This window comes from Ambystoma mexicanum, chromosome 7p (assembly GCF_040938575.1).
Source record: "Ambystoma mexicanum isolate Mex_15411 chromosome 7p, UKY_AmexF1_1, whole genome shotgun sequence".
NCBI classification, from domain to species: domain Eukaryota; kingdom Metazoa; phylum Chordata; class Amphibia; order Caudata; family Ambystomatidae; genus Ambystoma; species Ambystoma mexicanum.
The window spans coordinates 294,012,689-294,034,062 of NC_090939.1; the positions used below are offsets into that span (position 1 = coordinate 294,012,689).

General features: G+C 44.1%; 1 protein-coding gene across 2 annotated transcripts in view; it reads right to left on the reverse strand.

The window, feature by feature from the left end:
* The window catches only part of BACH1 (BTB domain and CNC homolog 1), a 483,307-nt gene that overhangs the window by 301,562 nt on the left and 160,371 nt on the right, over positions 1-21,374 (reverse strand). The window contains exon 1 of one of the 2 annotated variants that reach the window (XM_069636361.1): positions 3,174-3,272. The exons of the other annotated variant lie outside the window; for it this stretch is intronic. The gene's annotated coding sequence lies outside the window, so the exon portion shown is untranslated. Of the gene's footprint in view, positions 1-3,173; positions 3,273-21,374 lie in introns of those variants that run through there. 2 annotated transcript variants of the gene reach the window in all.

Here is a 21,374-nt window from a genome sequence, read left to right on the forward strand (position 1 = left end):
CAGTTCAAAGGTCCAGGAGGATGCAGCAAGATTGGTTCACATTGTCTTTGTCAGGTGTTTCTCCCAGTGATCGACTGCCTCTAGTCCCAAAACCCTCACCTTTTAAGCAGGTTTCTCCCATTCATGCACAAACTAGGCTGTCAATAACACATCAGGGTGGACAGCCAGCCAGCCATTCAGACTGGTTGCATTCAGGCATTCCTACAGACAAAGGACAGGGGAGTTTCGGGAAGACAAACAAAGGGCTCCAATCTGTTTGGCGCACAGCGTAAAACCCAAGAAAGACCTCACAAACAGAAAATGGCAATAAAAAAAAAAGACAGTTGCCGTTTTGATGAAATGGTCACCCCTGGGTGCTATACTGCAGCTGAGAGTTTATCCTGCGGTAGAAAAGCACAATGGTAAGAAAAATTAAACCACTGCCACTAGCCATTTAAAATTAGGGAGGGCAACATACAAATGTTACATGAGAATGTAGGATAAGGGGCTACTAGGTAGCCCCCCAGCACTCCACATAAGATGGTGTGTGCTGGACCCACAAAGAGAAAAGGTAAGTAAAGTCAATTTCACTTTACTCTTCTTGGGAACAGTAGTTCACACAAGAAAAGGTATTTTAAACCTTATGAGAAATCTAAAGGATTTCTCAGTGACACTGCACTGAAGGTGCTGTGTGTCACCATACACAAAGTAGATGCATATGGAATTTGTCAGCCTCCCAAAACAGTGAAAACACATAATCCAAAGGTCACTCACTCCAGGGTTAAAATTAAAAAGTCATACAGGCCAGCAAAAGAGCTGGGGGTGTCTAATGTTGAAGGGAATTAGCACAGAAATGAGAATTCTCCCTAGCATGACTGCACCAATATATGCCAGTATTCACATGCACTCCTTCACGCACTTTTCATGTTTGCTTTGCGTAAAATCAAATAATCAACAACCAGAACGAAAAGTACCTCCAAGATAAAAAAAAACAAAAGAAAAGGATCCAAAAAATAAAGAAGCAATAAACAAACGGAACCACAAAGTCCCATCAACTGAGGTCTCACCTACCCACAACCTACCAAATACAAGCAACAACAAACCACAAACAGCAAAGACTAAAGCCAAAAGACCATGAAAAACATCAATCGAAAGAGGACGCCCACTAAGGAACACAACCCAGGCATCATGCCTCGCCACAAGAAAGACAAAGAAGCCAGAAAAGACAACAGAAATAATAGGAAATCCCAAACCACTCAGGAACGCACGGACCAGCATGATCCCACAACCCCAAAATACTCGACAAACATCTGAGATGGCCCAAGGAGACATACTACAATGCTCGCTAACTGTCCACATACGACAACGTGGTAAACAAAAACAGCACAGCAACAACGAACCGACAGCCAGCAAGCTTCATGAATACAGACCCAACCAAGACACCAAACGGACGACAACGAATTAACCATCCCAACCCGGTCTCCACCATGGACAATACCCCAACCAGAAAAAGGAACACATTGGAAACCACCACACTATACAACCCCCTATATCACCAAGACTGGAACAGAGGGGTAGCTACCCCATTTACCACCCAGAAACAAACCAATCCTGCCATAAACCTTATCGGTCTACTCAACAAAGAGACTGATCAACAAAGAACCACCCCACCCAAAAGACTCTACCGGGAAAATCCACCTGGAACGGAAACCCAACCAACACCACACCGGTCAGAATAAAAAATACAACACAAAAGGGCAATCCTGCAAACTACACTGCAGCCTCCTCAACGTTAGATCTATGGCAAAACACTCAACAGAAATCAATGACTTCCTAAACGAAGGAGGCACAGACGTGCTCTTCCTTACAGAAACCTGGTTATCAGGCAACTATAAAGCCATCGCGAATGAAGCAATACCCGACAATTATAAATTAATACACGCCAACAGAGAAAACCGAAAGAGGAGGCGGAATCGCAATTATACACAAAAAAACACCCGAGCATCTCGAATCATCACAACCATGAATCCCTCCTAATCAAGATAGAACTCAAAGACCAATCCAACATAGTATTCCTACTGATTTGCAGACATCTTCTTACAACAAAACTAGCGGATGAGGCCGCCATGCTATCAACCGACCACGACAACCTGTGAAAGAGATCCCACTGATACAAACATAGATACAACAGAAGACACACTCAACAATTGGATCACCAAGGCCAATGACCAATTAGCACCAGCTAAAACATTCAAAGTAACACCAAAAAAACTGGGTCACAGAAGAACTGAAAAAATGTCCAAAAAAAAAAAAAAGAAAACACAAAATGGAAACAAAATGGAGAACAATACACCTCACAAGACTAAATAAAATACCAAAGACAACTCAACTGTACAAAACAACAGTCCTCAAATCAAAAAAATGAATAAATAAAAATAAAAAACTACTACCGCCACAAGAATCAGTAAACAATTCACAGAAAGAACTCCATCACCCCTACACAAACACTTTGTGACAGTTACTTACACCAGAGTAGGGTGTGTGCAGGTATAATTATATATATATAGTCACTTACACCAGAGCAGGGTCTGTGTAGGAGCTGCACTGCAGTTACTGCAATTTCGGGCATTAGACTGTGCAGGTATTATTATAAATCTAGTCACGTACACCATAGCAGGGTCTGCGTAGCAGGTGCACAGCAGTTACTACGTCTGCGAGCCTTAGCCCGTGCAGGTCTTATATATATATATAGTCACTTATACCAGAGCACGGTCGGTGTAATAGCTGCACAGCAGTCACTGAGTCTGCGAGCATTATACATATATATAAGTAAAATCACTTACACAGAGAGCATGGTCTGTATAACAGCTGCACAGCAGTTACTGTCTGCGAGCATTGCAGAGCCTGAACCGTACCGTAAATGAGCGTTGCAGCAGCGAATGTGTCTATGATACCAACAACAGGCTGCCCCATGTAATTTCAAAACCAGAGGTTCAGAAAATCACGTACTTACAATTTTTAATTTCAACAAGTGATAAGTACAATACAAGGAATACAGCTTCAACGTGCACTTCCGGAGGCTGTAAAAGGGATCCTCTTAACAATATAACAAATAGGTGAGAACGTCTAAGTGAACGGCTGCTAAAAGAAATGCATACAAAGTTCACTACAAGAGTGGAACCGCATGCGCTCACCTGATGCTGCCTGGAAACTGGACATGAGCGTTTTATAATTGGTAGTGGTGTTTAGCTTTCATCCAAGTAACTCCACTTCATCACGTGGGCTGCTCTGCATCACGTGGGTTTCAACGTCCCTTCATCACGTGGGCTGCTCTGAATCACGTGGGTTTGAACGTTCACTTCTCAATCTTTTTTGCACGAGCGGACAGGCGAGGTGTTGCGGGAGCGATTCCTTCGTTGTAAAGCACATTTCGTATAGCTGATTGTTATTTGGTTTCTGATGCAGAGCGGCAATATTGTGACTGGGGTATTTCTTTGTTTTTTTGTGTTTTGTAATGTGCATCAGGGGTGAGATTTACCTAAAGCACAGGTGGATTCAGTTCGTTTTGGGGTTTTCTCATGTAGATGGACGATTTGCCCGGGGGAGATGTGTTTTATGGAGTGGGGCTGGGCACAGCCATACCTGTCTACATTTGAAAATTAAAATTCCTGAGATTCATGCCCTCCCTACAGTCACACAAACTCTGCCCATTTTCACATGGCTTTGCCCACATGTCTAAAAGGTGAACTTTGTTGTAATGTGATGTGACTTCAGAAATTTGCAGTTCAAATTGAAATATGCATATTTCATTAAATTGCCTTTTCACAACCATCCAAATTGCATAAGACAAAAGGCATTCACCTTCCATAAAATCAACACGTTAAAATATGCACATGTAAACTCCAAGAACCAACACAAAGGTTTTCCCTGAATATTTTAGTACCGATATTGGACATTTTACCTTAGTTTTTTTTTCAGCAGGTTATTTAGTGCAGTGGTGAGTTGTCCAGCCTGCAAACCTGATGGGTGTGGTTCAATGGGGCTGAGTCCGCCCTAACCTGGGCAAAAAGAATGAAAGCAAAAGAAACGCGCGTTCGCATTGAAAGTCGGCAAAAAAGAATGAATGATGAAGCAAAATAAACGTGTTATTTTCTTTTTGCTAACGTGCTGGATGCGTTAAAGTCATTGCTGCAGAGATAAATCCACACTCAGGCAGGGAGTCCGTGGCGGCGAAGTCCTGCAAGCATAACAAAGCAATCAGTGAAAGCTTTCCCCCATCAAAATTCCTGAGATTCGAGGGTCTTTCCCGGAGACCTGGAGAAATGGCTAAAATTCCTGAGTCTCTGGGAAAAATCCAGAGGTTAGGCAGGTATGGGCACAGCGCATTCCTTGCCTCCCAATGGGACGCCTCAGCAATAACTCAAAATGACACGCCTGGAATGTTGTTCTACGAGGTAGAACAACATTCCACTAGTGCCAGAATATGACACATCTTCTCCCCCCTTAACACTTCAACACATTACAACATCTATTTTGAAAACGACTAGACTTGGAGAAAACAATAACATAGATTGAAATTCATATTCACTGACTTTGGTAAAAATGTAAAAATAACCAGAATCATTTTACTAATGTATATAATCTCTTGAGTTTGATCGGGGGACCACACCTCCTAACAGGGCGACCTGAACCATACTGAACAGCATCATTGAGCACAGAATTGCTAGCGCATGCTCCTTCATCAAGTGACCCATTCCCATCGTCCCTTGCTGCAAAGGAATCAGCAGACACCACGCTTCTTGCCCGCACCATTTTCTCAGAGGACACACTCCCCTGAGCTCTGTGCAAATCAGGATGGAAATCCAACATTGATCCTTCCAACTCAGCGTCACGATGGTTACCCATTAACGCACAGCACTTGCCACCATCCAGTACCACAATATGTTTTTACTCCACCTTGTACCATCCTCCAACAGGACATGCCCCTCCCCACACTTCACAACTCTCATGGGAGGCAAAAACACTCCTGCCCTTTGGAACGAACCTGGGATTCTTAACACTGACCACATCACCCACATTTACACAACTTTTTTCTTTTCTGTTTTGACTCATCCTCACAAAATCCTGCCGTGCCAAAACTCTCTACTACACACCACTGAGATCCATATGACACGGGCCACCTCCCCCCAACGCCATAGACCTTAACATCGACCCTGCTTTCCTACCTCTCATTAACTCAAATGGTGTCTTCCCTGTGGCAACAGACAGGGTCCTACAATATGCAGACAAATACTCTGTGACTACATCTTCCCAGTCTAGACCATTGGCAAGGGCAATTTGGATGGCACTTTTAATTACACCATTTACCCTTTCTACCAACCCATTGGCACTCGGATTGTACAGAACAGTACAATGATGCTCCACACCGAATTGATCCAAAATTCATTAATTTGGACACAAATTGAACCCCATTGTCTGTCACTAAACTTGCAGGTATACCCTCCCTGTCCACATTTCTTTTAAGAAAAGCAATAACACATTCCGTCGTCACTCTGCCAAAAAGCTGCCACTTCCACCCACCGGGAGGTATAATCAACTAACACCAGCAAAAACCTACACTCCGGTTGTAAACACTCAAACATAATGTCCAAAGCCACCTTAGACACACGCACCGCAATCCTTAACCATTATTTCAACCTCCCGATAATAGATGGCCACCAATATTCCTCCCGCAACCTTCTTTTGGTCAAGGATCAACATAAATTCCCTTAATGCGCCAACGCCACCAACTTACCCCTTACACTCACAGGTGGAATTAATCTCTCGCCTCTTGAAACACCCCACAGCCCCACAGCTAGCTCATCCAACACCTCGGTGTAACCTTTTCCTTCTGCTCTACCTCTGACCGCATCCCAACCCTTGAGCAAACCTTCCTTAATCCACTCTAATCCTTCTCACTCACCACTTCCCAATCATCCTTATTAATTGTGGGACTAATACTAGCAACTTCCATATTCGCCTCTTCAGTAGCAACCACTTGTGTGCAATCTGATGTTGCAGCCGGTAAGCAAGACAAGCAATCGGCCACAACGATTTTGCTCCCCGGCAAATATTCCACGGTAAGAATTGTACTCTTGTAATTCCACAATCCATCTGGTTATTCTTGGAGAAACAGATGCAGTACCCCGGGTAGAAAATACATGTACCAATGGTTTATGGTCCGTCCTAACCACATAAGGAATGCTCCATAAAAACATTCTAAAATGCTTGGAGGCCCATGTCACTGCTAGAGCCTCCTGTTCAATCAGTGAGTACATAACCTCAGCATCCCTCAATGCTCTAGTAGCAAAGGCCACAGGACCATACTCGCCACCACAAAACTGCTCCCAGCCCCAATTCAGTCGCATCCACTGTGAGAATTGTCTTACACTTGGGGTCAAACGATCTCAAACACGGCATGGTCCACTTCATCCTTCACCAAATCAAACTCCTCCTGACACTTGCTTGACCATTCAAATCTAACGCATCTCGAGCAACGCTCTCATACATGCCGTCTTTTCTGCATAGTTGGGAATACATTTCACGTAATACTCTGTTAGACCTAGGAATGATCTCAACTGATCTTTGTTTATGGGAACAGGCGTATCCCTCATGACTTGGACCAATTCTGGTTTCGGACTGACACCACCAGCTTTCAGAGTATGCCCTAAATACGATACACTGGGCACACCAATTTGACACTTCGATAATTTCACCGTGAGACGCTTTTCACTTAGAAATCATCACTTCATGTACTCTGTCATCATGTTCCTTGCGACAACTGCCCCAAACTAGGATGTTATCCTGAAAATAACTCCCACCAGCCACACCACTAAACAATTCCTGCATAAGGCGTTGAAATACAGCAGATGCCGATGCCAAGCCAAACGGCATGCGGCAAAATCGATAAGCACCAAAATGAAGTAAGAGGTCTTGAGTCCACATATCAATCAAACTGATGGTAAACAGCTGATAAGTCAAAAGTTGAAAAACATGTTGCTCTGCCCAGGGTCAAAAGTAACTCATTGATATTGGATAACGGATGGCGATCCACACAAATACTGGTGTTTAACTCTCGGAGGTCCACACACATCCTCAACCCCCATCACTCTTCTTAACAAGTACCACAGGAAACAACCACTCAGAACACTCTATTTTTTCAATGATGCCCTCACCTTCCAGTTTCTCCAACTCACATCTCGGACCCTCTCTCGTCAGAACCGGAACACTTCTTACCTTGTGCACTTTGGGCACTGCTCGCCTCTTAAGCACAATACAGTGAGAAAAACCTTTAAGCTTTCCCAGCTTATCGGAAAATACCTCTGGATATTTATCCTGCACCAACTCGGACGTCAAGCCACTCCCATCCTCACCGGAGATATCCTGAATACTTAACACTGGTACCTCCTTTCCAGGATGAATCTCAATATTTAAGGCAGCCTGCTCCTCCCAACCCAAAACACTGGTTCCTTTGAGTGCCACGTAGAGTTTACCCACAGTGTACCGTTCCTTGAACTCAGTGTGAGCTTGCTCATATCCTAACACTTTGATAGGTGCCTGCCCACAGGCACTAGGACTTCTGTCGGAGGCGCATAAACTTGACACCTCCTTCCCCAGTTTTTCCTTGTATGTTTCAGGTGATATCATGGTGTACGGTGAAAATGAATCCACCAGCATCTCCAAAGGGTAACTATTAATTCACACAGTCACCCACGGACCCTTCAGTACAACGCCCTCCACATGTAATATCACACCTTGATTTACCTTATCATACGTTCCACCATCTTGGCTTGCCACACAATCATCAGGTGCAATCATACCCACAACACTTTTGGACTACATCTCATTATTGACTCTACACATGTGTGCATAGTGTCCCTTGCATTTACAACACCTGCACTCAATGCTGACAGCCGGACACTCTTTTGAGCCCGTCTGATGACTAAACCAACCACATTTCTTGCAAAGGTTCCCTTCCCTTGGACACTCTCCAACTCTGATTGTCCCCTTTCTCTGATCTCTTTCTTGTATCTGCACTGCTCCTTCTATACTGATGTAAAATGGCTTGAACTGTATCTTTGTGACCATCCTTCTCCGTGACAATTTGCACACTGGCCTTGGACGCCTCGATAGCCCTGGCAATCTCCACCACCTTGTCCAATGGCGGATCACTCTCAATCCAAAGACTCTAATTTTCTGGTTACTGGGTTTCATCATAATCTGGTCCCTTATGTATTCATCCAAAATCCCAGAAAAATTACATGTAGCCATCAAAGTACGTAAAGCTGTAACATAGGATTCAATAGACTCTGCAACTCCTTGTGCTCTCGAAAAGAACTGATAGCGTTCCAAGACCACATTGATCCTTCTCCCGAATCGGCCTTCTAACATTTCAGGGCAGTCTTATATGCACTTACTACCCTGTCGCCTTCCCCACTGCCAGGAATGTACACATCCTCCCCTGGCAAGTGGCAAAATATCCGCAGACCCCCTGTGCCAATGCAATTCAAAAGCGCAGCTTCTCTCTCATCATCGCAGAAATTTGCACCTCCAGCCGCCCTCAAATATACTTTGAAAGCATCCATCCACTGCTCCCATGAAGATACCGGTTCCCCCGGGATGGCAAAAAGGCAGGGGGAGGTCTGGCAGCAGTATGAAGCATGGTGGCAGGCAACGCCCGGGACAGTTAACAGGTTAGCGTAAGAGTGCCACTCACTTGCTTCACATAGAAGGCACTTGTCCCTTGTCAAGGACACCACAATGTACTTGCCTCAGGAACCCCTTAGCCAGAAGTAGAATATGTCTGTATGAATCACAAAGTGCTTGCCCGAACAATGTGCGGCACCCAGTGTCAAAGTAAAACCAAATTGTACCTTACTTGTTGTCCTTACATACCCCGACAGCGTAGGCACTTGCACACTGATGATAAGCTCTCACGTTGGTTATTTGCTCACCATCCGGCTGCTTAGAATGGCAGAGCGGCGGTTGTGACCAGTGCGGAGCTCAACACTATCTGCGTACGTGTAACCACATATGGTCGCCTCGAGTTTCCAAATTAAAATCACCTTTTTCCGGGTGTACTAGATGTGCGCTGCAGGCATCCAATGGAAGCACGTGTATCTTACCCGGCGTTAGCAGATGATTTCCTTTGCAGCCAATTAGACTCACAGAGGAAGCAGCCAATTGGACTCTCCAGGCACGCCCCGTCTCTCCAGGCACGCCCCCTTCTATCCAGCGGGTGGGCCCGCTCGCTTCCCAATTCAGCCAACCAGTCCAGGGCTCAGGGAACGCCCATCTACAACGGCTCTTCTGCCGTCACTGATACAATCGCCCAGGATGCTCTCCGGTGGCACCTCCGCCGACAGCAGGTTTGTTCGCCTTCAATCACAAACATGCACCCGGGGAGGACCCAAACACCTCCTAAGGCACTTCCTTTGCCTCCGACCGCACAGGGACTGCCTGCTGCAGCGTCGCCGGTACTCTCTCCCAAGTCTGGGACAAGAAGAACAATGCAGCCAAGGCTAAACGGAGGCCTTGTATTGCTTTCATTATCAATCACACATTTAAAGTCCCTACTAGACCTGATAGCATTGTTTGTTTCTTTAAAATATTGCAGCTACGGTGTAGTGACTTGTTTCTGTTACGTTTTCACTTGGGACTTCTACGTGCTTAGGAAGAGGATCATGGAGGAAGGAGCGCCCCACGCTGTGCGCTAGCAGTTATTTTTTATTGTGGATTTATAATGCGCTTATTCCTTCTGTGGAAGCGCCGGGTATATTTAATTATGATAATGATATTTTTATCACGCTCACAGGTGTTTCAGAGCGGAGCAAGGGAGGGGAACGGGAGACCAAAACACTGATAGGTTTGTTTTTCCTATTTTGATTTAAATTGACCAACAGCTGATCTTTTTTTTGGCTGGTATCCCCATCCTTGGCTCCCCTCACCCCCAAACAGAAGTGGTTTATGACCGTGCCGCACACGCCAAGGGAATTTCAGGGCAGATTCGGCTGCCAGCAGCACGTCAGATTGGACTTCATCTATGCAGTGGTGGAAATGGAAACATTTTGGTGGGGGGGTCCCACAAAGGCCGGGGTGGCGGCGGAGTTTAAGGGGAGGTGCCCAAAGAGGTGGGGTTTGGGCGGGCAGAGCGGAGCTGGCAGTTGACCTCTGATCAAAGGAAATGTCCAAAATAATAGTATAAAACGGTGTAATTTCTTTCATGCTGCTTCTTTTCCAAACTATATATCATTTCCAATTTAGACTACTTTCATGGCACTAGTGATGTTACTTCACTATGTGGATAATAGTTTTGACCAGTGTTGCTGAGTAAATATTCTTTAAAATGCATACTTTGCATCCCATTTTATTGAAAAAAAATAAAATAAAAATATAACTCCCCCTTGGGTACTATTTAAACGGGGTCAGAAAAGGAATGAATTGCCATTTACAACTATGGGCGACTTTTTCATTGGTGCCCTAGACAATTTTATGGCCCATTCCGACCCGCACATGTACACAGGAGCAAACCGTACCAGCCATCTGTGCACCTAAACTACCAACAGCAATGTTAGTCTACACTGTGAGCTGAGCTCATGCAGAGGAGTAGTTTACGCATACTGAAAGAATCGTTAAGAAGAGCAATTACTCTAGCTAATGGTGAAAGAGCAGATGATCTGTGCGGAAATCCTGGTTTAAACCGAGTGATTGTCCTGCAATCTCATTCTTAAAACATGCTGATTTCTGTTCGCAATACGCAACATTTTCTTTTACTTAAACCATACCGGGCACAGCTCCTGCGGCTCCCCTCTGAAAGCAGTTGGGTGGCTGCATTGTGTGGGATAGTTTCAATGTTAATAGGGGTATTTATTTATACAATGTTCGTCGGATACAAGTATCCGACGAACATTGTATGCATAAACCGGGTCGTGGCTTAGGACTGTAACTTCCTTTGGTGACCCTTTGCAGGGTGCATGCGGTCACCAGAGGAAGTTAGTTTGCTTTTCCTGCAGCTGTGACCTATATCAAAGTCCTGCTATGTACACATAGGGGGGCGGAGCCATCAGAGCACGCATGGCGGCAATGAGCTGCTCCGCCTCCCTACTCTGTGCCTTCACGGGCGCTTTCTTTTTTTCTTTTTCCAAAGTGACCCAGCGCAGAGCATGTGTTTGGGGTTTGCGGCGGCTGACTCTGGCCAGATCCCGCGGTCCGGCTACACATCTGGTGCTGGATCTCGGAGCCGGCCCACTGACCAGCGCTGCCCTTATCTGCGCAGCACAGCTTTCACAGTTAAAACAGCAATGAGCTCACTACGACGGCATGCAGTTCCCTTGGTATGATTTCTGTAACTTACTGCCTTTACAAGGTAGGGGGTTCTGAACATTACAGTAAGATGTTCCTGACTTTACCGCTCAATGCTGCCAACCAGTGCATTGAGCTGTACCGGCCAGAGTCTATACCACAAGATGTCTTTCTTGACCCCCTTACTCCCCATATTTATTTCTCTGTATAGGACAGACTTCCTTCATTTACCTGCGACTTTGTTGATTTACCTGCGTTGTCTCACTGACTAGGTGCCTGCATGTTGCTTTGCTAGTATACAGTGAAAATGCAAACTCCTATGTAGTCTTGCCAGCAAGATAACAATTGAGTATTTAGCCCTAAAAAAATAGCCATACTGTAGGCAGAGGTCTTCAATCTATGGGGTGTGTGATCCAGGACAGCGAGAAAAGAGAAAATACTATTATTTTTTTTGGGGGGGGGGGGTTATTTATTTTTTTGTTTTTTTTTGTGGCCCACATGATCAATCAGTGCAATGTGATGGGGGTGCAGGAAATGAATGGAGCCTGGACGTGTGCTTTCCTGCATTTGGATCGTATGTCCACGCTGCTTTGTTGCTTCCTGTTGGTGCTGCCAGCGTCTTATTGCCTGGTAAGGGATGGCGCTTCTCTGCTCAGACCGCCATACCACAGTTGGTGGGAGTGCTGGGAAGCACGCGTTTCAGGCCTTTGTTGGTCCCTCTGCTTCCCTCTCCCCCTTTGGACCCACAAAGACTAACGCATGGGGAAAGTTGAGCAGGGGGGCCGGATCACTGCAATGCTGATTCCCTCCTGCCCCCTCTCTCCCTCTGTGCCCCCACCTTGCTTGGACATGGCGGGGGAAGAGAAGAGGCGAGCGGCGACGGAAGCATGCATTGCCAGTGTTGTATGATATCCAGCTCCCCCACAGCTGATTACTGGGCTCTCCAGCAATCTGCCGTGGGGGAGCCAGATATCCTACAACACCGGTCTCCCCTGCTTTGGCTCTCCCTCTGCCTCGTCACCCCTCTGGTCAATGGGACGGCGCTGGGCGGGTCTGAGATCTGGCATCAGATGTCTGGCCGGATCCCGGGACCCGGCCTGCCTCAGCCATGACCGGGCTTTACCAAGCCCCCAGCTTTGCAGAGGGAAGCTGGGGGCTTGGTGACCTAATCGAAACAGTGCTGCTTTCCCCAGCCATCACTCACGCATTTCCTGGCCCTGTTTGCTCATCCCGTTTGTTTTTTCTGCCCTGAAAGGGACACCGTGGAAATCAATGGGCCATGAACATCACTGTGGCGGGGAGGGGGGTGGTGGTAACTGTTGGAAGCAGGCATTGTACATGCTGGACGCATTATTGTTCAAATGTGCGTTTTACACATTCAAAGGAAAAAAGTAATTTCCAAACTCAAACGCTGCTGAAACTTGCGTTCACTAGTTTTCTTTGAGTTTTTTTTTCATTTTTATTTTATTTTATTTTCTAGCACCACACCAATACTTTTAAAATGTGTATGCCCCTTTGTGTTTTATCACAGGTTATATTTATAAAGATGTTATGTTTACAAATAAATGCTTCCGTTGTGCTGATAGCAGTTATTAGGAAATTAAACTGGGTTCATGAGTGCCAAACAGAGGCAGAAATACCCCAACCCATCCCTTGGCCAAACACATTTTATAGCACTTCCTTTTTTTTTATAAGTAATTGTAAAAATTAATTTGATTAACAAGTTTTGCATATATTTTTTGTTTTTATTGTTTTGGTTAAATTCAACCTTAAACTCAGTCTCAGCAATGGTCTCTCAACCTGCTGCGCTACCCCGGGAGCCATCTACTATAGAGCAAGTCTATGTATCCCTTGATGTACAAAAAAAACCATAGAAGTGATTTAAAGTGGAATTCATGTATATCATCCTGCTGTGGCACCATATGTTGCAGACAAGCCAGGGGCCCTCGTGTCTGCCATGGCAAGCGCGGCTGTCTGCTGCTACGTCAGCGTTGTCACCTAACTGCTGCATAAGCTACATGGCTATTACTCGATGTTTCCGAAAGTTAGCCTGGTGAGTTAACTACCATGTCGTATTCTTTGTAAGATATGTATATGAATGATTGGAATGCCAGCAGGCTGGACTTCTCAACTGTTCTAGGCAGGGAATAGAAAGGGTAAAATATAACAAACTGATTCTCTTTCGCTCGATCAATTTTTTTTTTTTGTCGCTGTAACTGTCTCATGTTTTCAGGTATGTGCTCTGACTGCTCTCTCTGCCAGCTGGGGTGGACTGGCCTATAGGGAACTTTGGAGATTTCCCGGTTGGACCCTGCGCCCTAGGTCCCTTTTGTGTGTGGGGAAGCATGTGTGCCGACTGGCCGAGTGTAGTACGCAAATATTGGTATGGTCAATAACATATATTTTTCTATTGTACTTTTTCAATTGCAGGAACAGAAATTGGCTCAATCATCCCATCTTGGACAGGAAAGTCCCCAGCAGCAATGGCACCATCAAAAATCCTGACATCTGTATTAGGACTTGCAGACGGTAAGAATGTCTTTTTTTAAAATGACTCTATTTTGCTGTGGGTGATGGTGGGGTAATTTTAAAGGCGTAGTAGGAGTCACAATCAGGGATTTCAAACCTATTTTTGAGGCTGTTCCTTTCTCATGTCCAGTTTGGGGCGGTACTGAAAGTTCACGTCTCATGTAGGAGTTGCATTTACAGTGCACTGCGTTTCCTCTCCTAGTTTCCCAGTGTTACGTCCTGCTTACTAGCTGATGCCTAACACCCAAGAGCTGATTTTAACCCCTGCTCATTTTTGAAGTCTCAGGTAGACCCATGTATCCTTGACTAACTGTTTTCATTGCAGCAGCATCGCTCCAAGTGTCGGTGTGTCAATCTAACCACCTGTGTCCCAGCAAGAAAAATCCAGTGAAGTTCTTTACCCAGTCACACAGGCAAGTTTGTTTGTTTATTATTTATACAGCGCACCACACCCTCGAGTATCTGGGCCCTATGCAAGACATCTTTAAAATACATAATTACATATGAAGATATTAATAGAGTAGAGTGTGGACAGGTAATAGAAACAGTGAGACAGCATAGTGTAAATACATAAATACATATGAAGGATATTAACGCAGACAAGATTGTAGACAAGTAGTAGGGGCACTGTAACAGCATAACAGTGTAAGAAACTAGGTGTGCCTGGATACATATGTGCCTAGGTACAGAGAGAGGAGTAGAGCACACAGGTCAGTAAGAGGCCTGTGCCATCAGGTTACTAAGCATCTTTTTTATAGACTCATATATTGTGTGCGTTGTCCTTGGTGAGTAACCATTTTTTGGTATTGGATCTAAAGCTGTGTAGGTTAGGGTCAGTTTGATGGTTAAGTGGGAGGGCGTTCCATGCAAGAGCTGCTTGAACTGGGAAGCTGGTGCCTCCGGCTCTTTTTAGGTTGAAACGCGGCGAGATAATGTGGTGGGCATTGGCTGATCTCAGAGGTCTAGGAGCCGTTTTTAGAGCAATTTTGTCTGAGGTATTTAGGTGCAGCATTGTGAAGACATTTATGGGAGATGTAGACAAGTTTAAAGTAGATTTTATCCTGAATAGAGAGCCATTTGTGACTTCTTCTTGTTTCAGATGTGTGGTCTTTTCTTGGGATACTCAGTGCAATTCTTAGTGCATTATTTTTGCAAGGTTTGAAGTTTGTTTAGTACTTGTTTATTTGCACCTGCATAGAGGGCATTGCAGTAATCAAGTTTAGACAAGATCATGTAGCTGTTAGTAGAGAGGTAGTTTTTGCATGCATAAATCAATTTACAAGTATAGGCCGTAGCTGTAGCAGTAGCGTTAGCTTGTTTCTTAAGGTTTAAGGCCGAGTCAAGATAGAAACCTAAGGTGTCATCTGCATAGATGACACGCAAGCGGTCCAAGATGTCAATAGTGGTTTGGTAAATACATTATATAGTATAGGGGAGACGAATGAGCCTTGAGGAACTCCACAGGTGATCGGGATGGGGTCGGCTGCATCTGAAGGAGAGAATACTCTCAGCAATCTGTTATTTAGAAAGGATTTAATCCAAGTTGTAGCTTCAAGGGCGAAGTTAGCAGCCATGGTTAGATGAGGTTCCCGTAGGGATTTTATTGCCACTTCAATACGGTTGTTTTTTTTCCGACCACTTGACCTCAGCAGTTAATTGAAGATAGTTTGCCTGTAAACTTTATTGAATGTTTGCTAGGGCTAGTGATCCCTGTCATTAATTTTGAAAATATTTGTTTTGATCATTGTTTATGATGATCTGGGGTGAATTATTTTGTTTCTTCTCTAATGATGGGACCAGTTCATTCTTGTTAGATGATGTTGAGTTTGGAGCAATTTTCTTGCTTGTCTGGATTTTTCAGCAGCCCTGTACATCAGAGGACTGGCGCGGTAGCAGGAGTTTTCTGACCTGGGCGTGAAAGGAGTGCTGTTAATTGCTTTGCTATTTGAAAGTGGGAGGACACTTTATTCCCTTAAGGCAGTGGTCTTCAAGCCTTATTATGCTGAGCCCCCTCCCCCCTTGAGTAAAATAGTTTCTCCGGCCCCCCCAAATGCTTACATTTTCTATTAGAAAATCACCATAATCCTTTAAGCCCCCCACCACCTGGCATCCTTTGGGCCCCCCAGTTTGAAGGCCTCTGCCATAATGCTCCCTAGCTGTTCAGCATACAGTCCCCCTTTTCGTGGGTGGGGCGACTGATTGCTTTCAGGCTGATTGCTTTCAAACCATCGCCAAGTAGGGGATACATGGTCCTACTGGCCGCCCCTCTCCTGCTTGAATGCTGTTGCTACTCCAATGCCCCCACAGTGTTCCACACAAATAGTCCATGCCTTCCTCCAATAGATGCAACCAACCCTCTGTGTAATAGGTTATCTACATGTATCCAGCCGTGGTGCACGTGAGAGAAACCATGCCTTTGCAAAGTTTACCCATGGCTTGGTTTACTTTTTTGCAGGATTTTTCCACTGCTATCAGCGCTGCTCTAGTTCAGCTGTAGTGCATAATTTATTGCACATAAGCAATGCTTATGGGGCTGGCGGGGAGGGACTTCTGACCCTTCTGGATGCCTGGCTCATATTAGCAAAGGCCTTCCTGCTTAGGTGTAATATTTGCTTTTTGTTCCCCCAGTAAAGATCACTTTGGTCATGGGTTCTGTCCCTGCATACCCTCCTATTTCCTGGACATGTAGCTGTCTGCAAGCTGGGCCTCTCTATGGTTGATATTTACATTTAAGAAACATAAACAGGTGCTTGTCTTTTAAAGGACACACACAAAATGACTGCATCATTTTAGGTACAAGAGCTCTGCAGTAAGAACGTATTGCCTCTCCAAAACACCCACCTCTAATTTTGCGAGCAGATGCAACTAGTTAAAGCCACAATGGGTGGAAGTCTTGGAGGAAGTTAACCAAGCACCAAGAGACGCTTCACTCATAAATCGAGACACAACAGGCAGAAACATCCATAGCAAGCCCACTATTAATTAACGGTTGGGGTACAGACCTGGTTCACAAATACATGGCGCATACTAAATGTACTTTTTTTTATTTATTCTTTTAGACAATAACTCAAATTGTGGCACTCTTTGATTCCGACAATTATCTGTGCATTTGAAAGGATGGTGAATTTGAGCCTTTGCATTCCCGGTGAAGTTAATTGTAAATTGCTGATAGAGGGCATCAATGAAAGTAGAAGAGAAATACGTGAAGAAAAGGATTTCGGGGCAATAATGCTTTTCTAGTTACGTAAGCAATGTATTTTTTTTAGGTCTGTAAATCTTACCCTCAAAAAACCAAGCTCACCGGACATCCGCAAGTTTTACAAAGAAACCATAGCCCGGCCTTCTGAAGTTTCTGAATCTGAATGTCATACTTCAGCTCATTGCGCTATCCCTCGTGAAGCATTACTCCAAAAAATGAGCATTCAGCCACGCCAGGCCCTCATTCATCTATGAGCTCCCAATTTACACCACATGACCAAGAATTTGTATCTATATGCAATGATGCGCCCATCCTGTCTTGTGCTTCTCTCGCTAGATGTCCTGGTGAGTTGAATGTGATTACTGATAATAGCATCTTGGAAAATGGGCCTCCCACTGCAGAGCTTGTACTCAATCACCCCCCACCCCCTCAGTGGCATATGTTTCAGACGTTGCTGTCATTGACCTCAATTTATCTAACTCTTCTTTTTCTCCACAGCTAATGTCGGATAATCTATCTAAATCCCCCATTATGTTTTCGAGCTGCTGTTCTCCTATCTATATCATTTCCTTTTGTGCTCCCACTCCACGTAGACCAGTTGTGCCCCATGATAACGCCAATGCCATTTCAATCACTTTTACGGTTATTAGCCATGATCAAGCTCCACTCTCTGAATGTTCATGTAAAAAACAAAAACATAACTCTGCTGCTAACTAGGCGTGGCTAACTGAAAATAATCTGGCATTAACTCAATTTGCCTTCAATGCTCTTCACGTGTCTTTAACAGCTCTAACAAAACTATATGACACCTTAGATGCGAAGTTGCAATCTCAAACGGCATTATTGGAGAAAATATCAACAGGGCAAACGGATTGCGCAAACAAGTCTTTAAAACTTGGTCCCACTGTTTCACCCATTCTCGTTCCTTCTGGCCCGAAACCATCAGTAGAGGCCAGTGTGCCAGCCCTTTCTGCAGTAGCTACTCAGACCTCCACCTGGGACACTATGACCCAATGTTTGCCTCTTTTTGACCAAATCATACGACCTATTGGAGAGAACGTAGAACTTGTGTGCCCTGCCACAGGACTGAATACAGATTCTAGTGAGGCCCCTAATGGACCTAGGGGCTTGTTACCAGATCTGGCCCCTGAAGTGCGACCTGTCAAACATCAAAAAAATCCAACGGCTCATTCAGGTGCCCCCACAGTTGATCCCGTGGCGAATGTGCCCCAGAATGGCATAAGCTTTACCTCCCTCCAAACACAAATGAGTTCACCCAACAAAGAGACATACACTATTTTCTCCAAAAGTAAAAAGAATACTGGTCCCTTTTCCCTCCCTAAACTAACTAAAAAATATTCCTGGAAATAACAAAATCAATACTGCAAAATCAAAACTGTTTATCAAGAATCTGAATTTGGCTAAAAAAACTACGATTGATGCCGCACGCTCAGTATCTAAGAAATACCTTTTACTAAAACAGTCTAAAGTGCCAAATATGTCTGTCACAAATCATCCTCCTTCTACCTATGCACCTTTGAATCAATTGGTGGAGGTCGTTAGTCAACAATCTCAACTTGAAACTGATAAAACATCTGGTCCTAAGGTTGTTTCTGTTGAGGTCCTCAGCTCAAAAACTACTCCTACTCCTGTAATTAGATCTGATGGCTTGCATCGGCAAGAGATTAGGAAGGCAGTGGATGCTTACATGAGTAGTTTATCACTAAAAACATCTACTACTAATGAACTGAACTGTGTTGCATCTCTTGATGTGCCTTACATAAGGCCCCTTGATGTGCCGCATACAACGCTTTCTGATATGCCATCTATAAGACCCACAAATGTTCCATCTCGCATTCCCCTTGCTATGTTAGCAAGGGGAATGACCCTTATGCATTACTTGCGCAAATTAGCCCAGAAAAGGTGGAAATGCTACAGTCAAGTCACTAATTCCAGGAACATTATCAATCCTGCCGCCCTTGCAGTCGTCCAATGTTCCTCTTGCTCAATCAAATTCCTTGTCTCGCAAGCCCACTGGCAAACCCCCAGCCAATTATTCGCTGTTATTATCATGTAAACCTAGTCCCTCCACACATATAATTTGAAAAGTAATTCCCTCCTGGCCATATTTTCTGATATCCGTTCACATGAAGATATTGGTACAGCTGATTTTGGACTCATAGAATTCCCAATTCAGCAGAATGCCAATTCCATCAGAATTTTTATTCATTCTAGAGTCATTCAAAACCTTATATGGAAGGACAGAATGGAAATCTCTTCTTTAGGCTTTGTTCTTTCAATTGACACCTTAAATACACTTGCTTTCCATCAAAATGACTTTCTATCCGCTAATAGTGGGGATGCCCAAAAAAGTCATCAAACTCACCAGGTCTCTATCCCTACTGGTTGCCACTGCCACACAATCTCGCAGCCAAATTAGCTAGTTTGTATAACAAATCTACAGTTCATTTCCTTCATCAGTTGGAACACCAGAGGATTTTCCAACTTGATCAATAACAACAACAATCTTCTTGCATGTTACAACATACTTTTGTTCCAGGAAACTTGGATGATGTCGGCTCCGCTGTGGGACAATTGAGGTCTTTTTCAATCCGGCACAGCATGGCACTTCTGGCAGACCCACCTCTGGCCTATTAATAGCTATCAAGATGGGCTCAGGTATGGTTGCCCAAGAATGGTGTTGTCCATACCAGTATTTGCAAATGGTCAAATTATCCATCCATAAAATTGATTATGCCTTAATCAACGTATATTGGAATGCGGTCGGTATATCTGATGGATGCTTTTTTAAGGCCTTAACAGACCTACTCAATTTGGTCGCTCTTGACACTTCAGTCTCTAATGTCATTTTTGCAGGCGATTTACATTTAAATTGCTTCACTCCGCAAACTACTAATAAACTCAAATTAACCAAATGGCTAGCTTTGGTCTCCAATTATGACCTATTTCTGCTCAATGGAGCATTTCCATCAGATACACCACCCAAGCCTACTTGGAAGAGAGGGTCCAGCTCGTCCATAATTGATTATATCTTTGTAAATGCGTCATTGTTTTCAAGCGTGGATGACTTTCATATAATCACAACAGTGATCACAATCAATTAGTTGCTGTGTGGACGATCCATAGTCGAGGTCTCACGTCTGTCGAAAAACATTACCATGAAAATCTAATATTGAATAATGGAGGCAATCGTCTCTGGTGTTCCCCTCAAACTTGTGTGAGCTGAATGGAGCTTTGGAAAATCACCATGGGAATCAAATTATTCGCTATCCTGATTTGATGAAGCATTTCCAGTCTTCTAAAGTATTAAATCCTCGCTCTGGCCATATGGAGACTGGTACAAAACTCCTTTCATCTTTCTTTCGATATGCATGATATCAAATTCTATATCAATAAAATCAGCAACTCCGGTGCTTGCGGTCCAGATGGTCTCTCAAATTGAATGTTCAAAAAACATCCTGACCTTTGGGCTGCTATATTATACAAGATCTTTAACACCATCAATATTACACAGTGTTTGCCCCCAACCTGGACCCATTCAATAATAGTCCTGATCGACAAAAAGGGTAATCGTTCCTCGCCGGCCAGCTACAGGCCCATAGCATTATTAGACGCACCAGGAAAAATATTTGCGAGGATCATCCTAAGGGACTTTAATCAATGGACGCTTCATAACAATTTGATGGACCCTTTCCAGACGGGATTTGTTGCAGGCCTTGGGACTTGTCAGAATCTTATGACCCTAAATATACTCAAATCAAAATATGCAGATAAAAACCAAGTGTTATATTTGGCTTATATTGATTTTAAAGCCGCATTTGATTCTATTGACCGGTCCATTCTACACCAAAAACGAATTCAACACAAGTGTCCCATTTCTCTTTTGACCTTAGTTATGTTACTTCATACCCATACAACCATTCAAATTAGACTTTGTACGGCAGGTAAACTATCATCTATTATCAAAACTGCTCGAGGCCTTAAACAAGGCTGCATTTTGGCATCCTCCGTTTTTAATTTTTTTTTGTTTGATTTGGGAATCACCTTACGAGCCACCAAGAGTGACTCCCCCCAAACTTGGAACCCATATTATAAGTCATCTCGTCTATGCGGATGATTTAATTCTTATCTCCCAGACCCTTCTGGTTTATAAAATCTACTGGATAGCTTGGCGTCATATGTATCGGCCTTCAATCTCATAATTAATATTCAAACAACACAAACTATGATATGCAAACCTCATGGCAAATCAAGAGTAAATTCTCACTGTTGGCACCTACAAAATGAACCTTTAGCGCAAGTTTTT